Below are 15,485 nucleotides of genomic sequence, written 5' to 3' on the forward strand. Positions count from 1 at the left end.
TGGTCGAGGTTTTCATGCACTGTGTCCGTAAGGGACGTATGACAGACTCAATGGCTGAGGCCAACATTATAGTTATACCAAAAGAAAGCAGAGATCCGCAGCACCCCCAAAACTATCGCCCAATCTCCCAAATTAACGTGGATTGCAAGATCTACGCCAAAGTCCTGGCGGCTAGACTCAACAAGCAGCTCCCCTATCTAATACACAACTCACAAGTAGGATTCCTTAAAAACAGGATGGCCCAGGACAATACTAGACTCCTATATCACCTTATCAACTACACATCCAACAGCACAGACCCGGATGTCATGATCGCACTTGATGCTGAAAAGGCCTTCGACAGGGTCTCCTGGCCTTTTTTGGACCTATGTATGCAGAAGTTCGGGCTGGGGGAGAACTATAGAAGTATGATAATGGCACTCTATAAAGAACCATGAGCTCGGGTGGTGGTGAACGGGGGTACATCAGAACCACTAACCCTAGGGAGAGGAACAAGACAAGGATGCCCTCTGTCCCCAGCCCTATTCCTACTGGCACCAGAGCCGCTGCTCGCCATGATCAGGAACAACTCAGAGATAAAAGGTGTCCGTATTAAGGACAACACAGCAAACCTAACAGCGTACGCTGACGATATACTGATTATAATCAAGAACCCGACCACCTCAATAGCGGCACAATGAGCACCATAGAGGAGTATGCGCTAGCCTCGGGATAAAAGTTAAACAGGGACAAGTCGCAATGTAAACCCATGAATGTACACACATCCAGCGCAGTCCTGGGTAACTCCGGGCTGGCTTGGCAAAAGGAATTCCTAAAATACCTCAGTCTCTACTTTGGCAGGGACCTCAAGTCAACACTAAACCATATTGAAGGAGTTATACTAAAGAAACTGAAGGAGAAACTGAACTCTTGGTCTCCGAAGTTCATCAGCTGGTGGGGTAGGGTGGAAACAATCAAAATGATGGTAACGCCCATGGTTAACTACATGCTAGGTATGCTACCACTAACACTAAAAGAAGGCTTCCACAAACAGCTAGATAACATGATCAACAAATTCATCTGGAGAGATAAGAGGCCCAGGATAAGCCTACAGAAGCTAAGGCTGCACAAAAACTTAGGGGGGCTGAACATCACAAACTTTAAAACATTCCAAACGGCATGCCTGGCCAAACAGGGGATATACTGGCTCACTCCGGACCAGGACTACACGCCAGTATGGCTGTCACTAGAGAGGGCCACCTTAGATGGACTAGACCCCATAGCCATGCTAATGGCAAACAAACACCCAGAGGCCAGCAACGTTGTCCTCAAAAACACTAAGACAGCCCTCCTCAAGGTCGACAAAAAGATGGCATAAAGCATCAAAAGCACGAGATGGGAATCCATTTGGGTCAACTCTAAAGTAAAATACAAAGAGAGGACATTAGACAACAAGACCTGGTATGAGAGGTGGATCTCTACCCCCATACAATTAGAAAAGAGCGACACACCACTAACATTCGTACCTTAAAACACGTACACAACCTTCCAGACATTGAGTTTTATGGGTTCCTCAAAATCAGGGCGGCCCTCACAAGAGCAAACCTAGGCAAAGGGGTCCCTTCCATTATGCAATATGTGGGGAACCTGAACAAGATCGGCCACCAGACTGCCCACCTATACAAACTTCTGAGCCCAGTAACGTCGAAACTAAACACCAAAACTCTAGGGTTCAGGGAAACACTACATAATAGAAGCTTCAGCGAGAAAGAAAAGCTCCGCCTGTGGGTCTCAGCCTCCAAGAACAAAGTCTCCCCCCAACTGGCACAAACAAAATACTGGCTACTCCACAAAGTGTACTGGACTCCGGCCCGCTTAGCGGATGCTGGAATCAGAGAGAATGACATATACTGGAACTGCCACAAAGAAAATGGTGACCTCGCACACCTAATCTTTTACTGCACCAAGGTCACAACATTCTGGAACGAAGTGAGAGACCTCATCAATAGGATAGTGGGACACAACATACAGCCAGGCTTCATGGGGTTAGCCACCGCATTCATGGCCCCGGAACTCGACTCCAAAGGGGACAGTGACCTGATTGACCTCCTACTCACAGCAGCAGTCAAAACAATACTAGCGAACTGGAAGGACACAGGGAAGGCGTCCTTCAAAAGCTGGGTCAATTGGGTCACCTTCTTCAGGGGGGCAGATAACATCACAGCAAGGAGCTCACAAAACCATACAGCAAGAGGCGAGATGTGGGCTTCCCTGGACGAGCACCTGGGGCCACACAAGCCCCCATAGACAGCCCACCAGAACCTACCACGGCACTGGAGGTTCGGCTGATAACTGCCACCATACCTGCTCTGTTCTTCCCTGTCTCTTCTCTTCTCTTCTCTCCTTCCTCCTGCTTCAAGCTTTCTCTTCCCTTTTCTCGAGGGTAATACAGCGGCTACCCAAAGCAGGACACGCCAACTGGCCGACCACAGATCAGAATTACTCCCGACAAGGCATGTTTGTCGACACGCCCTCTGTAACCACAACGGCGTTTGTAACATACCTGTATTGCCCTCATGTATCGGTACTGTACTGTATATAAAATAACCTTCTAATAAAATACTTTGAAATAAAAAATAAAAAATAAAAAAACATTTAGAATGGGCAGAGGCAAGGTTTGCCGAATGAGTAGAGGGAGGCATCTTCCGGTCACTTGGAATGCAGATGCATACGTTGTGGGGAATCCCCCCCACCAGAAACAATCAATTGCAATGCAATAGGTCTCGCATTAGTGAAATGCAGAGTGATTGGCTTTACATTTGTAAAAGTAATGAGGGGGACAAACAACTTTTTTTGTCTTAATTATTCAATTTAGTAACAATGGCGGCACGCTGAGTGGCATGCCACCATATCTACAGAAGCCAATAAATAAATAAAACGTTTTTTAAAAGTTATTGTCCTGCTGTGTTCCTTTTCCATTTGCAAAGCTAATAGCTCTGCATTTAACTAATACGAGACCTATTGCATTGCAAATAGTAAGTTGAGTATGGGAACTGGGCTTCATGGGTTTTACAAATTAAGATAAAATTTTCTATTCAATGGGACACTTCCTAGATTTCTAGTAAACAAGCGAATTACCAATTATTGGTTTCAGGGAATTAGCTTTCCTAAAAACGGACTCAGACACATGTGCATTTATAGCATATTTGAACATTGCAGAAAGGCGCTTAGAGAGGTCTCTTAAGAGTAACTGTCATGGAAGTACAGGATGTTTCTCAAACCTATATAGTTTCTCATTCAAAGATTTTAGCGTTTTGGCACTAGGGAATGGCAGGGCCCCCTTTGGCTACACCCCGTCTCATGAAATGTTTAATTTTAATGTGGAAAATTTGGAAAAACGATACACATTGTCTTTTTTCTGTGTCTTAATGTCTTATTTTGATTCTAGCGGACGGCTTACTCTGCCAAAACATGTCAAACCCTATATAAGGCCCTTAGATTGTATGACTCAAAGCTGGAAGACTTTGAAAGTTTCTTCAACAACATGACTACTATAACCATATAGATTAGAGACTACCTTTTGTCGATCTAAATCCTCATAATGGATCTTAAAGATTTGTTTGCTTTATAAGTAGGGTTCTTGGGATGAATTCTATAGACAGTTCTTACTCTTAAATAACTGCTTCAGGGGTGTTAGTAAGAACTGTCACCCAAGGACACAACTAAGGGTTTTGTGCCCCCTTAGTCCAACTAAAGGTTGTGTGTCACCGTTGTGCTACTAAGGGTTGTGTGTCATTCTAGTGCAGTTATAGGTTGTGTCTCACCTTCATTCAGATACGGATTTTGTGTCACCTTAGTGCAGTTAACAGTTATCAATCACATTAATGTTGTTAAGGGATGTGTGTCACCCTAATCCAATTACAAATGTGTGCCAACTTTGGGCAGTTATGGGTAGTGTGTCATTCTAGTGCAATTAAAGGTTGAATGTCACCCTAGTACAGGTACGGGCTGTATAGTATCTTAGTGCAGTTAAGGGTTTTGTGTCACCCTAGTACAGCCAAAGGTTATGTGCCAACCTATTGAAGTTATGGCTTGAGTGTCACCTTGGTGCAGCTAAGGGTTGTGTGCCACCCTTGCACAGTTAAGGGTTGTATGTCACCCTAGTGCAGTTAGTAGTTTTGTGTGGTAAGTGTGTTCCTTGCGAAAGTTTGTTCCTGCATGTGAAATCATACCTTGTGCCTATTCTCTTAGAAAATACGACTTTGCAATATAACTTGCCTCCAAAACAAAAAACGTATATTTTTTCTCTTTCTCTCATCTCCTGTCCTCAAAGTAAGTAGATCCCATCTAGAAGTCAGCGCTTTATACACAAGTTCATGCTTCGCATAGCTTTTCCTCAAAGCAGACTTAACACTTTCAAGGGAAAGTTGTAAAAAATTACACTTGAGTGCAAAATGATCAAAATGGAGACGATGCAATATTTGTGTGTTGTTGCTTTCACTTAGAACTTTGCACCAGTGTATATATTTTTTATTTTTTATTAGAAATGCATGATAGTTGTGGGAAAATACTGAACTGTACACCACATATAAGAAGAGAATCTATAGAAAAAATCACCAAACAGAACAAATAGTCAGAAAATGTTTTGTAAAGTGAGTTTAAAAAAAAGTAGTAAACCTCTGCTCTACTTTGAGTAGGAGACTTCGTTTCATGAGCAAAGAGTTTGAAAGGAGACAGTTCCTCAGCTCCTTTATGCTTGTGTTTCCCTCAAACCAAAACCCAGAACTGTATCTTTTTCAAATCAACCCATTGTAAATAATGCAATATGTTCAGGTGTCTTAAAGTAAAATTCTTATCTTATTGTAAAGAACATTTCGCAATTTACAGAACGTGACATACTTAAACAAGTTAGTAAATAAATATTCATGATAAAACACCGCATTTGTTTCAAATTACCAGCATTGTACAATATTTCAATAAATTAAAGGCCAAAAAGCCCTTGACAATACCTCAGTACGGACCAGGGGCCAGATGTACAACCGTTTTTAGGTCTTGCCTAGCTATCGTGTAAGCGATGCTCTGCGAGATATTAAAAAAAGGGGCTTCTGAAAGTGCTCCCAAAGGCTGCAGGCGGATCGGGTACAGTGCATGTGCACCGGGCGCGCGCACCATTTGTCATTCTGCTTGATCACTTTAGCGGCTGCTTTGATGTTCTCAGTGAGCCGTGCGGCCACTGAGAACATCAAAGCAGCTGCGAAAGTGATCACAAGCATGTTCGCCGGGCGTGCTCACCATTTGTCAACCTGCGTAATCACTTTCGCGGCCGCTTTGATGTTCTTGGTGTGCCGCTTGGCCACTGAGAACATCAAAGCGGTCGCGAAAGTGATCACAAACAAACGGTATCATTCCAAGGAACAGAGGTGCATTTTGGTTAGGATCTCCACCTTACACTGTCTCCACCTCTGTACAGATGGGTCTTCGCTAACAATTATTGTACATGGATTGCTGCTGCTATTGCTTATAATATTTTCATTTTAGGCAGTAGTGTAGTCATTAGTTTAATCTGTCCCCATGAGGTGTTCTATCAATGCCTCAGAGTGGCATGTTGTTGTTCCTTCCATTAACAAACCTATGTTAGTCATTGCACTGTCCTGTAATCAGCTTCTTACAGAGGCTCCTTCACTCTTCCCCACGAAGCACAATGCTTTCTATGTCTGCCTAGTGTACTATCTCCTTTCTCCAGCAATCTAATGCGGGAGGTGTTGTTACCTTCCACTTCTTCGTAACTGCACATTTGGCCAGCAACAACACTAAGGCCATAGATTTTGTTGCTACGTTCTTTCTTTTGGGTTGGTTTTGTATGCCAAGCAGGCTAGTCCAATAGTGCCTATGTCTTGCCTCAACGCCGTAAACTCGAGTGTCTATGATAGCCCAATAGTAATCTTTCAATACCGAGCACTGAAATATAATTCACAATTTCACTTGTGTGCAATTCCTCTTATGCAGTTTCTTTTCACAACTACTCTCTCATGTAGAGATCTTTCTAGATTAACAACCCTCATTTTCATTTTTAATAATTTATTTAATTAAGGTTGAGCCTAGCGTTAAGCAGGCACAGATAGCCACGAACAGGGGGAAAACCAGAGCACAAAAATCGGCAGGATAATGACGACAGTGTCTCTGCTCAAAGTCTAAAGAGAAAGGTAAGTGACATCAAGACTGCAATGACCATCGAACCAAAAACATATAAAATCCAGAAATATACAATAAAAATAAGGACTGCTATTAACAAAATGTTCAAAAAGTATTCATTTTCTAAAACACATTCTTGTTGACCTTGCTGCGTTTCTCCCTAAGTGCCAGGTGTGTGCTCTGCAGTGCTCAGCCCTTTTATTTCACCCATTAATGGGGGGCCCAGTAAGGCCAAATCGTATTTCTTTTCCCAGAGGATGGCTCCTAGCAACCCGGGCCAGCATAAAAAACGTTTGATGCGTGGCTGATTTGCATAATATTGGTTCTCTGCTTACAAGCATTATTTTGGATATGGTTGGACCCCTGCTGTAATGACTCATTCGAGCTACAATGATGGAGTGGAATGCTGCCAGGGGATTGCCCACTAGTTATAAACCATTGATTCAGGCCTTTCCAGCCATAATTTTTTTACTTCCTCTTTGACATCTTTGTATATCCTGCAGGGCCGACTCAGCCGTTAATCTTTTCGAGGTAAATACAAGTACCATTGAGTTGATTCTTATTAAGTGTTACGCACTTGCAAGGGAATTTTATGTGTATGCTGTAGTGAGTGCGACAGGCTTCTCGCTCCCTGTAAGCCCAGTGAACATACTTTAATCCCGGCTGCCGTTGCAGGAGCGCCTTGCTTAGTTGACCCATCATCTAAGTGCGCGAAGGTTGTTTATGTAAGTAAGTGCAAATGCTTTAACGTACCCTAGAATTGCTACAAAGCTCATTTTTAAAAAATCATTGAGTAGCGCTAGTACGTTTGCAAATGTGAAGAAGTGCTCATTATTTTGCCCTGGAAATGGCATGCTAATTGCTAAACCCTGTATTTCCACCCGTTATTTGGTTTCATCCTGTCGAATGTTCTGCTTTCCTTGGGTGTCGCTGCGCGTTCTCAGTGGTTTTCTGTACTCCGGGTTCTTAAACGAGGCAAACTAGGGAAAGTAAAACAAGTGATTTTTTTTATCATTAGCAATGTTTATTGTTTATACCAGCACGGAGGAGGGTAATGAGGAACTTCAAACGGTATGAGCTCTGGACATTAGTTTTTGTAGCAAGGGCTCAAATTATATTCTCAGCCATGGGCGTAGGAACTGTGGGGGACGTGGGGGACATATCCCCCCAGATTTTGGAGTGGGGGGGACACGAGGGACAAGGGTGGGGGGGACGAGGGGACAAAAGAATTTCCCCTCTCCCTTCTGTTATGCACAGGGCGATTAGCGCGCGAAAGCGCTACCTAATGGCCCTGTACTTGACGTGTGATTCACCTGCCTGCAGTCAAAGAGGCCACCCGCCCTCTGCCCTTTGTTATTCTGCCGTAAGGCTTGGCCAGTCTGGGAAGGGCAGAGAAGGGAAAAAACTCTTTAGTCTTTTCCGTCATTCCCAGAGAAGGCAAGGGCAGTGTCCGCTTCTCCTGCTCAGCCTCTGGTAGCTTCCCTCCTCCCCCCTCTCTCTCTCCTTATTCCTCCATCTCTTTCTGTCGCTGTCTCGCTTATCTTTATGTGCGGATTTTAAAAGACAGCTGTTACAGAACACTTTAGCTGGAAATGTCCTAATTTTCTGACAGGGTTCTATTCCAAAGTACAACCTTGGGACGGAGACAACAAAGTATCAAAATAAGAAAAATTATTAAATAACCAAATAAAGCAATACAGAGTGGTCAGCAGACAGGCCAGATTGTTATTTACACCCATGCACCTTAGCGCTGCTTTACAGAGTTTTCCAGTGAAGCGCTACTTTCTTTTTATCTTCTTTCTTTGAACAACATTGTTTTCCCAGGGTGGGGAAGTGCACCATTCATAAAGGGACTGCAATACCTGGTTGAGGGGTGGACTGGAAAACGTTTAATATGAGCGTTTTCAACTGTTTTAATTATTTTAGACTATAAAATGTGTACCACAGCTCTGTGTTGAGGGATTTGGTCTTTTTTTAAACCAAACTGCTTATATTTTATAATGATATAAGCAATGGACATTGAAACAGCCCTTCCTAGTCCTGTAGTCATGTCCAAAACTTTTCAGGCAAAATCACTTACTGATTTCTGAATAATGAGTTTAAAACATTTAAGGTAACCTTGTTGTTCCTGCTTACATTTCACATGCTTTGCTCATCCTTGCATTCAGTGTTTGCTTTTTACAGGGTGTTGTTACTTTTTTCAGGCAGCATTTTACTCTTGTCCAATGCATAATTTGAATTGAGTCTCAGCACAATTGGGTTGTAGCTGAAGGCAGTGCCAGTTTAACCCAGTGGGGCAGTATGGTGTTCAGTATAATGCTTGTTATATGTAAAGTGCTCTCCTGGCCCTGCGGCTAGCTATGCGCTCCTCAAATACAGTAACAAGTAAATACAGAAATACCTAAATAAATTTTGTATCTAAATTAGTACTGTGACTAACATTAACTGTCACTACTGGAGGTGCCTTATTCAATAACAATCATTGCCATTAAAATAATCAATTCTCCTCTGTCCCCGTCTGGATCCTTGGTTGACTTTAAATTGGATTACAACACTCCCATTCAATCTGGTCTACATGCTTAGCGGGTCATTAGACAATAAGGATTGCAAAGGCGTCTGGCAGTGGTCTTAACACAAGATACCCTGTTGTTAAGATGTTACAATACTGAGGGCCAATGGAATTATGGGCTGGGGAGGGCCAAATTAAGTGACAGGGGGAGAAGATAATTATGCGACAAAGAAATTATAAATTAGGCTGCATAATGCAGCAAATTTTCTGATAGCATTAAGTCATTAATTTGTCATTTTTACACTTTTTAATGCTGTCTGGAGATTGGTTGCACCTCGTTTTAACACCCACAGATAGCAATAAGCAACAGAAAGGTGACCAGTGAACCTTTTCAAAGGGCTTCCTCTACGCAGCAACACGTGTCACTGCATTTTTAGGAACTTTGAAGCAACTGATCTAGAAACATTTTTTTGTTGTTAAAATCTGCACATTGTGAGACAGATGTTGGACTTGTGTGGCAAATATGGCAAATCTATAACTATGTGAAAAACGCTGCAGCCGCACAATCACATAATTCCAGTGGCGCAGACAATTTCACAGACAGTTCCACAACCGCCTACCTGTGCTTGTTCTAGGATACTTTAAATATGCTGCGTCATATATAAATGCCTGAAAGGTGGTCTTTATCTTTAAAACAGATAATGCTGCCATCCCTTTCTCTCAAGCTGTTGGCAGGGAGACTCTGGACTGTCTCTTCTGGCCACTAAGCTCTGGAACCACCCTCTTCTCTCTGTTGAGACCCTCCACTTTGTCATTCACAGAGTACTATTCCACAGAATCTGCCATGCTGAAGAACCGGGTTTTAGAACCCAGCGGCGCCAGGGAAAATGCCCGATGTCTTCGAGTTCCCCTGCCTTGGCAAACAGAGACACGTGACACTTCTCGATGTCGTCAAAGACCAAATGTATTGGCTGCACCCGGGAACAGAGGTCTACGAAGCACAACACGGGTGGTTCGCCAGAGACTGCACAAATTCATAGAGCGGAGCATCGTGTTTTATGCCAAAAATCACATTCCTGGTTAGCCTCAAATACAAACAAACTGACCAATTGGAGGGTGACATTTCAAACATATCGCTGACGACAATCCCACTTTCCATTGTCCAGCCACCAGAAATGACAAAGCAAAATCCAACATTCCTGTTCGAACAGGCCGGACGGACCCATCATAAATACCTCAACCCATATCAATAATTAAGCCATAAAAGAAGGAACAGAAGCAGATGAGAAGCAAGATAGCGTCCTGACTCCTTCAGAAGCGGTCGCTCCCCACGCTCCCTGGCTCCAGCTGGTATCGTAGCGCTTCACCGCAATTGCTTGTGCTCTGCTTGGCCATTTGCTCCCATTACTCAGTGTGCTCCGTTTTGAATATTTAAAATTGCAGCTTTGCCTGATTTTAGCATAACGCTATTTTATATAGCCCACATCACGCATTTTGGATTGTGTGCATATTGGTCATCGTAGCTCTTGCAGGTCGCATTGTTTAATCATTTATTCTGTGCCTGATTGTGCCTGCGCCTCTGCCCACCCCAATCTCGTCCTGTTTGCTTTTGTTTTTGCTGCCATCTTGTTGTTGTGCCGTCCCAGCCCGCGTCTGCACCGCGCTCCCGCCTCCCAGCTGACCCTCCCTCGCTCCGGCCCCCTCCACTATCTACATATGTCAGAACAGCTGACACGCAGCGTTCACGCGCAGCGGACGTGCCCCTTGCGCGCCGAAGGTGCGCCAAAGGTAAGCCCGTCTATGCCCGTCCGCGCCTGGACCGTGCCCAGCGCCAGACCCCCTGGTCCCCGCAAAACCCACTCCACCCGCATAACGTACGACGCCGCAACCCACTTAGCCCTTAACCCCGGCCGACCACCAAACTGCTACCAAGCCGCCCCAGGACACACCCATGGACCCTTCACCTGTCACTCCCGCAGGTTCGACTGCATCAAGACCCACACCAAATCCACAAACTCCAAAAAGAGCTCCGACACTAATCACCTGAAGTGCATCCTGCTCAACACCCGCTCGGTCCACAGTCACGCCATTGAACTCTGGAACCTACTCGACACCACATCGCCGGACGTCGCCTTTCTTACTGAAACCTGGATGAACGCCTCATCAACGCCCGACATCGCCATAGCCATCCCTGACGGCTATAAAATTTTCTGTAAAGACCGCATCAACCAAACAGGAGGAGGCATCGCCATTGTTCATAAGAACACCATCCGCAGCACGACCAATTCCGACGATCACCTCGCAGCCGCCGAATACCTTCACTTCCAGATCCACACCGACCCCAAGACCACACTCAGAGGCACCCTCATCTACAGGCCACCAGGACCCCGCACACAATTCAGCGAAGACATCACTGACTTCATCAGCCCACACGCCCTCCCCTCCGAGGACTACATTCTTCTGGGAGACCTCAACTTCCACCTGGAAAAGAACAACGACAGCAACACCACCACCCTTCTGGACAACCTCACCAATCTCGGACTCAAACAACTTGTTGACACCCCCACCCACTATGCCGGGCACACGCTTGACCCAATCTTCACCTCCAGCAAGCACATCTCCTTCAATCACACCACAGCTCTCCATTGGACAGACCACAGCTGCGTTCACTTCAACTACAAAAAGACTACGACCCACAACCACCCACAACCAATTCCCTGCAGAAACTGGAACAAAATTACCACCGACCAGCTCTTCACATCACTTCACCAAAACCCTCCCGCAAAATCATCGGACCCAAACCAAGCAGCCACCAACCTCACACAATGGATCACCCACAGCGCTGACGAATTAGCACCCTTGAAAAAACATCAAATCAAGCAAGGCAGCAAAAAAGCCCCCTGGTTCAACGATGACCTTAAGAAATCCAAAAAGATCTGTCGCACCCTCGAGAAAGCCTGGAGAAAAAATCCAACCACTGACAACCTGGCCACCTTCAAGAACGCCACCCGCAAACACCACCAACTGATCCGATCCACCAAGAAATCAGCATTCAAGGATTGACTCGACAACAACGCCCACAACAGCAAGGAACTATTCAACATCGTCAAAGAATTTACGAACCCCACCGCCGGCACCAACGACATCACTCCCTCCCAAGACCTCTGCGACTCCTTAGCCTCATTCTTCCACAACAAAATCGCTGACATACATAACAGCTTTGAAAACCAGTCCGGAGACCAGTCCACCCCACCCACCTCCGAACTAAAACCCCCCTCCAACAACCTTTGCGCTTGGAACCCAATCACCACTGAAGACACCATCCGCCTGATGAACTCCATCCACTCAGGATCGTCAACCGACCCATGTCCCCACCACATTTTCAATAAAGCAGACTCCATTATCGCACCCCATCTCCGAGACGTCATCAACTGCTCCCTCAACTCCGCTACCTTCCCGGAAAGCTGGAAACATGCCGAACTCAGCGCCCTCCTGAAGAAACCTACAGCAGACCCCACTGAACTTAAGAACTATCGCCCCATCTTGCTCCTCCCATTCCCTGCCAAAGTCATTAAAGCCGTTAACAATCAGCTCGCCGCCTTCCTCGAATCCAACAAATCCCTCGACCCTTCACAGTCCGGCTTCCGAGCCAAACACAGCACCGAGACCGCCCTCATCGCAGCACCAGACGACATTCGTACTCTACTGGACAACGGAGAAACAGCTGCCCTCATCCTACTTGACCTCTCCGCAGCCTTCGACACAGTCTGTCATAGCACCCTTATACAACGCCTCAGCAACGCCGGAATACAAGGAAAAGCATTGGACTGGATCATCTCGTTCCTCGCCGGAAGAACCCAGAGAGTCCGCCTCCCCCCTTTTAGATCAGAGGCCAATGAAGTCATCTGCGGCGTACCACAAGGATCATCACTCAGTCCCACCCTCTTCAACGTATACATGAGTCCCCTCGCATCCATCGCGCGCCAACACAACCTCAGCATCATATCCTACGCAGACGACACCCAGCTGATCCTCTCCCTCACCAAAGACCCAAACACCGCCAAAATCAACCTACACGAAGGGATGAAAGAAGTAGCCGAGTGGATGAAGAACAGCCGTTTAAAACTGAACTCGGACAAAACGGAAGTCCTCATCTTAGGATCATCACCCTCCGCCTGGGACGACTCATGGTGGCCACCGGCCCTGGGAAACGCACCCATACCTACGGACCACGCACGTAACCTGGGCTTCATCCTGGACTCTTCCCTCTCGATGACGAGACAAGTCAAAGCCATCTCATCATCTTGCTTCAACATCCTACGTATGCTCAAAAAAATCTTCCGTTGGATCCCCACCGAAACAAGAAAGACGGTCACCCACGCACTGGTCACAAGCCGACTGGACAACGGAAACACCCTTTATGCCGGAACCACAGCCAAACTTCAGAAAAAACTCCAACGCATCCAAAACGACTCAGCCAGACTCATACTAGACATCCCCCGCCAAGCTCACATTTCCGGTCACCTGAAAGACCTCCACTGGCTCCCCGTCAACAAGAGAATAACGTTCCGTCTCCTCACCCACGCGCACAAAGCCCTCTACGACCTTTGACCCGAATGCCCCAACACGCACCTGTCCTTTTACACCCCCAACCCGCCAACTACGATCATCCAATCAAGCCCTCGCCGCAATTCCACGCATCCATAGATCCACCATGGGGGGAAGATCCTTCTCCTACTTAGCGGCCAAAATCTGGAATTCTCTCCCCACCCACCTCCGCCTTACACAGAACCACCTCTCCTTCAGAAAACAACTAAAAACTTGGATATTCGATAAGTAAAGTACCCCCCTCCCTCAAGCGCCTTGAGACCCTCTGGGTCAGTAGTGAGCTATACAAATGTTAAACTTGAAGGGTGTGTGCATGTACCATAAACTCAGCAATGTCCTGCTCCTTGATCTCTATCTGACCAGCTGCTTAACAAGGAACTGGCTCAACGAGGTCAGCCTCGGGCAAGGGAGTCAGTTTGTTCAGGTCACTCGGAAGTCAGCTAAGTTGTACGTGTCCCAAAGACTCGTTCGGCCGTAGTCATCGGCCTATGTGAGGGCAACCACACAAAATGGCTGCCGTACACAAAATGGAACCGGAGGGTTCGAACGAAATCCATGAATACGTAGTGTTCTCATTGATCGATTATTATGAAAACACTCGTACATACCGCATTCGTCATTTGCGGTCCGCTGATACCAAAATCGTTTATATCCGAAAACCTTTATTGAACAGGTTCAGAATCTAAGGAACCACAGAACCACAGCCCCTCCTTTTGCCCTTACATAGGCAACAAACCCAAACCCATGTCAGTCTGAATCCAGGTCTATATTCATCAGATCATCAAGATGTTGCTGTAGCATCATCCTAGTACTTAGCAACTCTCTCTGGACAGGTCTCCACGCACGCGAAGTAGCACAAAGGCCACATATAGCAGGAGCACACTGTAGGCAAAGACAGAACAGGAAAAGGATAGCTAAGATCATCCCAATGACCATCAGAATCTTCCATCCCCACGTGGATAACAATCCCCAAAACCATCCCATCAATGACCAATCTCCCTCGTCTATATGTACAGACTCGGAGATCTTATGTAGTCTGGAAATGGCCTGGAAAACTGTCGGAGCATTGTGTGGAATGAAAACGCAGCAGCTCGATTGAATCAATTTACACACCCCACCTCTATCTGCAAGTATGACATCTAGCGCAACTCTGTTCTGTAGAGTCATAAGGCGATCCGACTGGAGCTCAGCAGTCAAGTTACTAAGGGCACCGGCAGTTTCGACTATGGTGGACTCAACCACTCTCGTCAACTGTCAAATGTTCCTGCTGTTAGCCATAGGTCCCCAGAACGGCAGAAAACCCTTAAAGAAATCTCCTAATTCTTGTCCTGCAGTAGCTTCCTTACTGAAGACACCTCTAGCAACTCTCGTCTTATGGTAATCTGCCGCAGCTGTAAAAGTGGGAGGCAACAGGAACGAAACAAAGCATGTGCCCGAAAAGTCAGGGGGCAACCATGTGTACGCTTTATCGTAACAGATGAAATAGGTACTCTTAGCTGCTAGTAACGCTGGGGAAGTCTGAGACGCAAACACATAAGTCTCAGTGCAAACGCTCTTCCCTAACTGAGCTCTCGGATTCTTGCCATTACCTTGCAGACAATAATGACCCTGATGGGGCACTATCCAAATCGGAGGAGAACTTTTCGCTCGCTGGTTAACACTCAGACTAACTCCGTATCCAGTAACGTTCCAGCCAATGTATGCTTGTGTCTCATCTCTCGGGAAAGTCTCATAGGAACTAATTCCTCTAATCATGTCGACTATACCCTTGACCAGAGCACTAGTCTTCGGACTATCTTTCACGGAACGTTGGGGATAGACTGCAAAAAACACAGTTGATGGACAGAATGCAGAACAATGTCTTACATTCATCCCAGTACAAAGATCTGGGCCTAAATCCATCGTTTTGTTGCACTCCACACCACCCTAGGTCAGACAATGGCTATATGCAAATCAGCCTTGACCCTGTGCCTCATGGGAACAGTCCAGCCCGAACTACCAAGCCATGTCTTTCCTAGACCGGAATCAAGCATCCAAGGACCGGTTTCTGGCTATCAGCCTTCTTCAGCCTGGATAGCTTGACTCCAGTGATGTGGAGAGCCTGGGACTCACGTCTGAGCATACCCAGCCCACATGGGGTGAAAATTGCAAAAAATTGCAAAAAACACAGTTGATGGACAGAATGCAGACTCCATGA

Source organism: Lissotriton vulgaris, chromosome 5 (assembly GCF_964263255.1).
Source record: "Lissotriton vulgaris chromosome 5, aLisVul1.2, whole genome shotgun sequence".
In the NCBI taxonomy this organism is placed as follows: domain Eukaryota; kingdom Metazoa; phylum Chordata; class Amphibia; order Caudata; family Salamandridae; genus Lissotriton; species Lissotriton vulgaris.